Source organism: Mytilus galloprovincialis, chromosome 10, assembly GCF_965363235.1.
Source record: "Mytilus galloprovincialis chromosome 10, xbMytGall1.hap1.1, whole genome shotgun sequence".
Taxonomy (NCBI): Eukaryota; Metazoa; Mollusca; class Bivalvia; order Mytilida; family Mytilidae; genus Mytilus; species Mytilus galloprovincialis.
Window position 1 is genome coordinate 42161560 of NC_134847.1, and position 9567 is coordinate 42171126.

General features: G+C 29.4%; 1 protein-coding gene across 3 annotated transcripts in view; it reads right to left on the reverse strand.

The window, feature by feature from the left end:
• LOC143047592 (death-associated inhibitor of apoptosis 2-like) overlaps positions 1–5712 on the reverse strand; it is a 94429-nt gene extending 88717 nt beyond the window's left edge. The window contains exon 1 of one of the 3 annotated variants that reach the window (XM_076220709.1): positions 3764–3781. The gene's annotated coding sequence lies outside the window, so the exon portion shown is untranslated. Of the gene's footprint in view, positions 1–1422; positions 3644–3763; positions 3782–5661 lie in introns of those variants that run through there. The other 2 variants (XM_076220707.1, XM_076220710.1) reach the window with 2 other exon arrangements.
• Between the last annotated feature and the right edge of the window lie 3855 nt (positions 5713–9567).

Below are 9567 nucleotides of genomic sequence, written 5' to 3' on the forward strand. Positions count from 1 at the left end.
CTTTTTACATATACAAAATATATAATTAAAAATATCAAATATCAAAATTTAAATGATAAGAATAAACAATCGTTCAAGTCAATTCGGGAAACGATATGTAGAATAGTGATAAATTGACAACAACAAAAAAGCAGAGAACATAGAAATGACACTCTCAGCCCCCAATTCATACTAGACATTAAGAAAACATGACTGTTTAGTTATGTATAACATTTCGTAGACTGAAGAAAAAAAAACACAGTATTGAATAATCCAATTTACAAAAAGGTTGGTTAAAATTATTTACAAAATATAGTAGTCTATCTTTGACTTTGAAATTAATCGTCAATCAAATTTAATAACGTCACCATGTATTGACGCTTAATAGTTGTTTGCATCCGAGTTTAATTAAACCGAACATCATTTAGGCAATGATGCATCAAACGTGTATTAAACATGTTAAAATTACGTCTTGAAGGACAATACACAATGTACGAAAGACTAAAGGAATTTGCCAGTTGCGTTTCATATTTGATTTACTAACCAAATATTTAAAAGTTTATATAGTATAAAAATAGAAAGAGATGGTATTATTGCAATTAAAACAAATCTCCACAATAGATCAAAATATCAGACATTCACAACAATATCACATCGTAGTGCATCCAACAATGACTAAAACTATACTGCAAAATAATAAAATAAAAGATAATATGAGAAACAGAAAAAATTACAACCATTAAATAACAATGTCCTAACTTGTGACAGACGCATATAGAATATGGCAGGGCTAGAACACTTTGCAGGTCACAACCTTCCACTAACATGCTACAGTTTGCAATGACCAAACTAGGTTACGCGCATTCAAACTTAGAAAACATGTATAATATATTCCCTAAGCTGATAACAAGATTTTTTTTAGTTATTTTAATTGTAAATTTTAATTATAATTTCATTTACGTGCAATAATGCCAGATAATTTAAAAAATAGTGCTTCTTTCTATGTAGTAGATCAACATTTGGTATTTCTAGATTTACCTGACCTGAATACTAGTATATTTACCGATACCTTTTCATTCATTCAGACGAAAAAATAAAATAAAATTGAGAATGGAAATTGGGAATGTGTCAAAGAGACAACAAACCGACCATAGAGCAGACAACAGCTGAAGACCCCCAATGTGTCTTCAATGCAGCGAGAAACTCCCGCACCCGGAGGCGTCCTTCAGCAGGCCCATAAAGAATATTTAGACATGGGAAAGTTATATTTGGAAATTCCTCCTACTGAATAATAACCACACATCATGTACACATCTTCAAAGAATATTATATCGTGTTTTTTTTAATTCAAAAACACAAGTGAAAAATAGTAACCTGCATACGTGCAATTTACATGTATACTTAAAAGTAATACAAATCTTTTCATGTTTATATGATTCATACCTGTATAGACTGTCACAATGCGAATGTTCTGTTTCTATTTTAAATCCTATCGAAATTCAAATTAAGAAATTTCCTATCTCTAATAATAACTATAACAGCTTTTCTAAAAATAGTAAGATAGTTATATATTTGCAGAGTTTAATTTTTAATTCTGTACAAATTATTTGTGAATATACATTGATTAAGCAATAAAGTGTTTGCCAAATAATTACTATCAAGACATGAACTTGAGTAAGAATTGTAAATATGTTTTTCTCGTATATCATATTCCCTGTCCCGGAAACGGAAATTTCTTCAAGTGCTATACATAAGACTATAGTTTGTAGTCATCTAAACATATCAATATATATATAGTCTTGAATGATAACATGGATCAGCTATATCAAAAATATAAGTGTCGTTTTATTAACATGATATGCATAATACATATAACTTGACTATACAAAGTGTTTAAATATGTTTAGTGTTTGGATGTACACTTTTAAGGTAGCACATTACAAAGATTTTTTTACTCCCAATCACTAACCTTTAAAATGCTGTATAAACTTTCTTATGAATGTATAAAAAAAATAATAAAAGAGGTATATATAGATAGATAAAAGCGAGGATAAAAGATTAATCTTTTATATGAATGCAATATTTTTATTATGCAATCATTATGTAATCAATTATTATGTAATTAGAAAAATGGAAAAATCTCGGTCAGTTCACATGAATGAATTTAGCTCTATCATCTCTTTAACTATACAGAAAATTTTAACGAAATCTTAATCAACATATCATGGGCTTCAAAAGGTTGTCTCAAATTGTCCCTATGGGATTCCATTCTCTCATAAATCTGAAATTAGTGTAAACATCCTAACCACATAAAAGAAGATAATGTTTAATTAGGTGCAAAATTTGTTCTATATATTCTATCTGAAATCTGAGACCCCTTTTGTAGATAATGGCCATAGGTACAACATATAATAAAATCAACCCTCTTGGAATACCTATGGAGAAGTTAATTTCATATGAAATTGGAAATTTGGTGAAAAATATTTTAGACACAGTTATCATTATAATTGGTTACATTATTGTTGCATAATACTAACAATTAAGAAAGTTACAGCATTTTAAAAACTTGAGAGTTGGAGTTAGGAAATCTTTGTATTGTGCTACCTTAATCACACATATACATCATGATTGATACACCAACCGTAATTCAAAATGAAATGCATTTTTTGAATGAAATACTTTATTTATTTGAATAATTTTTATTATGTATTCCTATGTCACGTTTCAACCACGTTGTTAACAATTCCCATAACATTTATAAACAGAATCAAAAGCGAAAATTACACAAAGATTTGATTTGTTTCTTGGAATCAACCAGTGGGTGTCATTGTTCAAAAGTAGATGTAACAACATTAAAAAAAAGGAATTTAAACGTAACCCTTAGTAAGAAATAAATTTTTTGAAAATATCAATTAGTAAATAAATTAAAGAAAAACTGATTGGCAAACGAATAAATAAACAGATAATTCAATATAATTTCTCTATAGATAGTTATCTATATATAGATTTATACAAAATACCCAAGTGTATTGATTATTGACATTGAGAAAAAAAACTTCCTTGTTTTTTGTAACTAACAAACAATTATTTGGGGAAATATAGTTCTGAAGTTTGTTTATAATACAATTCATTTTAGATCACAAAGGTATCAAATACACAAAACTGCTGTTACATACACATGATACAGTCTATTTTTATACAATTTCTGCCAACATTTATAAATGTTTCATTTCGTAGAATAGTACAAACGTGAAGACTGTTTTTTTTCTATTGTTACTATCCAATTCATCAAAGATGAGATTTTGTTTCTACATTTTCTCTAAACTTGAAAAAAATCCCAACTTATTTAATAAGATAAAAGAATAAAATAGAGTATAAGGAAAATATACTTTTACTTCAGCAAACACGCCAATGATCAAAACTTAAAACACATTTCGTGATAATCGTGGATAATATAACTTGTTTCTCGGAATGATCCAGGTGTTGTGTTATGGTTTAAAGATATACATGACTGCTTTAAAAACGTAACTCGTACTAATCATATTATTCTATAAAATGAAAATAAAGATAGATAATCAAACAAGAAGACACACAAATGTAAAAAACATTTTTAAACTAAACTTTCCTGCAAATTTAAAAATAAATAAATACTAGGATAAATTATTTGATATAAATTAAAAACACCGAATCCTTTTTTTATTTACGTATAATACAAAAACAATGGGAGAAGGAATATTCGAAAAGTTGTGTTGTAAACAAGTTTCTTACAACTATTATAACTCACTGTTTTGTATCAAATCTACAAAATTGTAATATATTATAAATGATCATTTTCTTAAATTTGTATTTGATATTGACCTATATGCAATATTTTTTACGCGCAACTATAACAACTGGACATGTCAAATGTTATTGTTAAACTTAACAAAGATAATTCTACCTAGACTTCAAAATCCTCGAGTCAAAATCATTGTTTCTATGTTTTCATATCTGAGGGTATTCACATCTAATTATTTTCAGAAAATGCCTTATTCCTGGAAAGCAAAAGAAATCAAAATATATACTTCAGATGATTTGATGACTGAAAACTGTTCCGATTTATTTAAATCTAATGATTAAGTAAATTACAAAACTTTCTTACTTCAGTCTTCAATAGAAATTTCCAATATGCTGGAATGTCAATACAAACTAGATTAAATTTCGAACTGAGTAATGTGACTATTTTACGTCATAATCAAACATGAAATTTGATTGGACAGTGAATATATAGCTATATATAAGTTTGTTTAATCTAAATACACTTATTTTATATAGTGATCAATGCGTGTTAATATGTGTTCTTAATAAATATCACCAATAAGAAGGAAGGTTATTTCAAATCTAGTTTGTCAAGTATCTAGGACACATATATGACATGTGACATAAATAGAATAAGGATCGTTTATTGTTGAAATGTGAAATTTTTGCAAATAAAATATACGATGAATAAGTTCAAATCAACAAACGTTATTATAAACAAATTCAATATCTCAAGTGTAAGTTGTATGTATAAGCTTGTATATGTTAGTGATGATAAACGATATTTAGATGTAAAAAATATTTTGATAAGCTGAGTCAAATTTCTACAATTATGTTTCGAGATTCGAAAGTTGATAGCAATTGCGGTTTGTTAATGAAAATGAATTCGTCCCTAGCATTTTCATTAAACATATTTAAAACAAGTAACATATAAGGTACAAATATAAATTTATCTAGAAAGAACAATGTTTAAAATGCCAAACATTTCCAAGATCTGCGTACACTTCCGCAGCACATGAGATCACCCCCAGTTTTTTGTTGGTTGCTTAGTCTTTAGTTATCTATGTTGTGTCTTGTGTACTTTTATTTGTCTGCTTGTCTTTTTCTTTTTTCTAGCCATGACGTTTTCAGTTTATTTTCGATCTATGACTTTGACTTTCCTTTTGTTGACTTTCGCCCCTTCTTTACAAAGCCTGCTTCGAGGTGAAAGGGGGATGAATGGAATATTTTATCTTAGCTGGATATGTTGTATTTATTCTAATGCAATATTGGAATCTGATTTGACATTAATTTTGGTTTGAATTATTTGAAGCATATGTTTTCAGCCAAAAAAATAACACGAAACGTTAAACCAAAAACATATATGTTCAGCTAGTATGATTTGTTTCTTGGTACCAAGAAGAAGTGTTGGCGTTGTTCAAAAATAAAAACGACTTCACAATTTATTTTCATGAAAACGTAATCCAAGATAATAATAAAATTTCTTCTAAATTATTTAACAACAGTAACAAACAAAAACAAAGGATAATAAATATTTAAAAAACACTCTTTTCCCATTTATATCTATAAAAAACCTCGAGTGAATTATTTTGTTTACATGTACTACATTTAAAACTTCTTTTTTTAAGTATAAATAAATATAAATTAGGGTAAAGGGTAAGTGTAAAGTTTTAGTCCTGGTATCTATGATGAGTGTATTGATAGTTTGTGTAATAAACAATTTCTTTATGTTATTTGAACTTATACTGAAAATGACAAATTCAATTGAATACAAAATGTTTTGAAATATAAACATAAATAGATGAATAAGATGGTAAATGACTTAACATTGTTCATATGGGTAATTCAAATCTGATAATAAAACTAGTAAACGAATTGTCTTACCTCAGTGGTACAAAGAAAACACAATCCGATATTAGAGAATGTTGATAAAATAGTGTATTATTAGAACTCAGAATTATGACTATTCACACGTAGACCAATTTTGATTGGATGATGAATTTAAATTTAAGGTCATAAAGCTATATATAAGTTTGCTCATTTATGTCCAAAATAAAAAGAACAAAAGGACATTTAAACAAATTATTCGAGTATAAACTGACATACTATAAAAGGCAGTTTACAATGCAATATTATTTTTTTTTTTATTATAAACGGGTGTCAATGATATTGCAAGTTTACTGAAGTTTCGATAAGGAAAAAGACACTGTACTAGATCTGTTGACCTAATTCATTTAAGGGTCACTCATCTCTTGTCGTTTTTAGGCATACTTGTTTTTGAAGATGTCGGGTTGCATATAGGTATAAACAGGTTTTGTTGTTTGTTTGTGTATATTTTGTATTATTTATACAACAGTATATTGCTTGGTTTTCGAAGTGCTCCATGAAACCTCTTCCTCAATTATAAACATCAATTTTATCAACAATCAAAGCCGGCCTTCGAAGTTGTTGTGAAACTACCTATTCTAGAGCGCGTGTCAGGTTACTACAAAATAAAAAGATCGTTCAGAGTACATACATTCTAAGTCTCTTTCATCTTGCATTAATAGTTTTAAAACATTTGACTCTTCTACACGTTACACTACATTCACTATTATTCCCCATTCATAAGCTAAAATAAAAATTGAAAAAGTGGTCCTGCTTTGATTCATTTGAACGAGTGGCCAACTAGAAACAAGTGTTTTGTCTTAGGGAGGGAAACTTCTTCTTTGTAAAAAAAATCTTACTGATTTAATAACAAATATGTAAATATACTTTCCGCTTAAAAGATGATGTTCTCTCACTGGATAGTTCAGAATATGGTGACTTTGTTGAACATTTAAGTCTGCATCATGCGTTGACTCACATCTAGAAATTCACAATGAGGGTCAGTTGAAAACAAAACTTTACAACGAAAGAGATGATTTCATCTTCCAAATCAAGAGCTGTCCATTTATATGTAGCAACATTCCAGCAGTGACTTCATACGGATAACTGAATTGTTTAGTATTAAGGTTTTTGAAGTAGACCCATTTGTGTAGGGCATAGTGCAATGCGATTTGGTGCTACGATATTTCAGTAGCATGAGTTCGAATCCCGGCGAGGGAAGAACAAAAATGCTTACAGATTTACATTGTTGGGCTGATGTTTAGACGAGTTATATATGTATTTTTATATATAGAGGGGTCTAAATACAGCACAAACAACATTTGTCAAAAGACCAAAAGAGTGAAAAAATATGTATTTAAACAAAACGCATTTGACTAACAGGTCGAACAACTGGTGTTCTTAAACCCTGCCACTGTCGATTGCCAATTTTTTTGTTATCACAAGTTGTAACAAAACGGATCTCTATATTAATTCAATACCAAGTAGAAAACAATAAACTTGCACCAAAGATGGTAAACCACAACATGAGGTGCTATTTTTTTTTATACCATATCCGGATTTTGACAATTAATGTCTGTGGTGTAAGGGATCGAAAAGTATTTGGAAGGCGATTTAGTTTACCTTACCTCAATTTAGGAAAGACTCTTGATTTTGTTAAGAGTCCAAATAGGATGAACGAATTATATACACCAGAGGGAAAATATAATACAAGCCCAAACGAAATAAATATAAACAAGGCTAATTTGAAAACAACGTTTGGCAATTGGTCTTTTCGGAAATGCTGTTTGTGTTGTATTTAGACCCTGTGCAACAAAATTTGTTACATGCACACGTATAAAATTTGCGGTGTTTATCCAACGCAATCATAGGTTAACGTTTGAACGTTGTTTTCAATTTAGACTTGTTTATATTTATATATATATATATCTTACTAACTTCACTTAGATGTAAGCCAATATATGATGCAGACTTAACTATACTGACCGACTTTAGAAACGCTTGTAGGATATAATTCAAAAAAGAAACGTTTACGTATTTACATTTACAGGGTTAATTTTAGTATATTGATTTATTTTAAGACTTGGGTATTTGGTTGAAACTCGACAATCCAAGGCAGAATAACCCATTTTAAAAATATTCATTTACAGTTAAAGTAAAGAAAAAGACAACTAAAGAACAAATTAACTTTATTTCTGAGAGCTGATGTCTCCTCTAATAAAGCTGTTCAACTGCAGGATGGTGCAAGCCGTGTGGTAACAGACGTTGTTTGGATTGACATTAAATACTGAATACTCAAATACTTACTTGCTTTTTCACTATGTTTTGCAATGTTACTTTCAAAACCTACGATTTTGTATACAAGGGCGGACATACCCATTGGTGGCCTTCGGCTGTTATCTGCTCTTTGGTCGAGCTGTGGTCTCTTTCACACAATCCTGAATTCTATTCTCAATTTTCTTTATTCAGTGACGATATGGCATGCAGTACGTTGGCAAGACAAAACAGCCATTCAACAAACGCATGAATAGTCATCAACGTGCTACACATGCAAGCCCGACCTCCCTGTAAGTTGTCGTTTGAGATCACCTAGGCACGACTGAGCTGATCTCAAAAACCTAACCATCACTATCATAAAACAAAACTAAGAATGGTCAAGGGCTCTCAGATTTGCTCGGGAAAGGTTATTTAATACAGTTTCCCCAGAGAGCATGAATAAAAAAATTAAGTCACTCAATTTACCTACCAACGCTCATTACCCTGTCATCACTTGTTTCCTATTACGCCGAAATATATTCCTAAGAATACACATTTCTACACAGTCTCTGCACTATTTCTTTACCTGTGCCAGCTCTAAATAATTGAATTGTACCAGTATAAATTTGCAGTGTTCTATTCTTTTGAGATGGATGAACAAGTACGCGGTCACGTTCAGCGATTTAACTTTTGTAAAAATGTCTTGTTCAATAATCTACGTCAATTTCGGAATTTTAGAATTGTACAGACGTCTTTAATTTGTGTTAGGTCTCAAAAGTTTTATTGTATACATTTCAAGATTGATATAATAGTTTAAGAGAATATATTTCTTACATCATAATCATACTGATGAAGGATATCTGTTATCAGAAATATTAAACATTTGTTCATTTTATTATTTTTTGTGTGATGTTGTACCCTTTTAGTATATTTATATATCATATTTTAGTGTACAGTATCATAGGTATATGATCCTTCGCCCAATTTTGACAATCAAATTTTAAATAATTAATACGCCCGCTGAGCCTTGCGTTTTAAATTTGAAAATTTAACTGTCTCGAGTAGATAAATATCGTATCACGTTCAATGCAGTGGTAGAATATATATATATTTGAAAGAAGTTATTTACATTCCTTCCAGCTTTTATATAATAACGACTCCGCCTCTTCCATAAAAACTAGATAACAGACTCAAACGAAAAAAAAACAACACAAACTAGTAGTTTTTTTTATTTTTCGTTATCATGAAAGATTTATTTTAACAGTTCCTCAAAAATGTTTCGAAAATTTAATAACTCCTGAATCTATACAACTCACTATGCAAAACAAAGACAATATCATTGAACTATTTATCAAGTTTATGGTATGTTTGTGTTGAAATAAATAAAATGTCATAAACATTGATTATATCAATGTTTTTTTTTTAATTAAACCTAAAGACATGTCATTCGTTTACTAATCAAAGGTAGACAATCTTGATTTGATACTCTCAAAAGCATCGAGGAGAACTTTTTTTGATAAAACATCCACAACAAAAATTATGCAAACGACGACCCAGATTGATAAGACCTGGTTGAATCACACAAAAATTACAGGTAGTCATCGACAATTGTTATTATATAATACATGTTGCCAAGCTTTTAAACATTTGATGTCAATGTTTATTTTA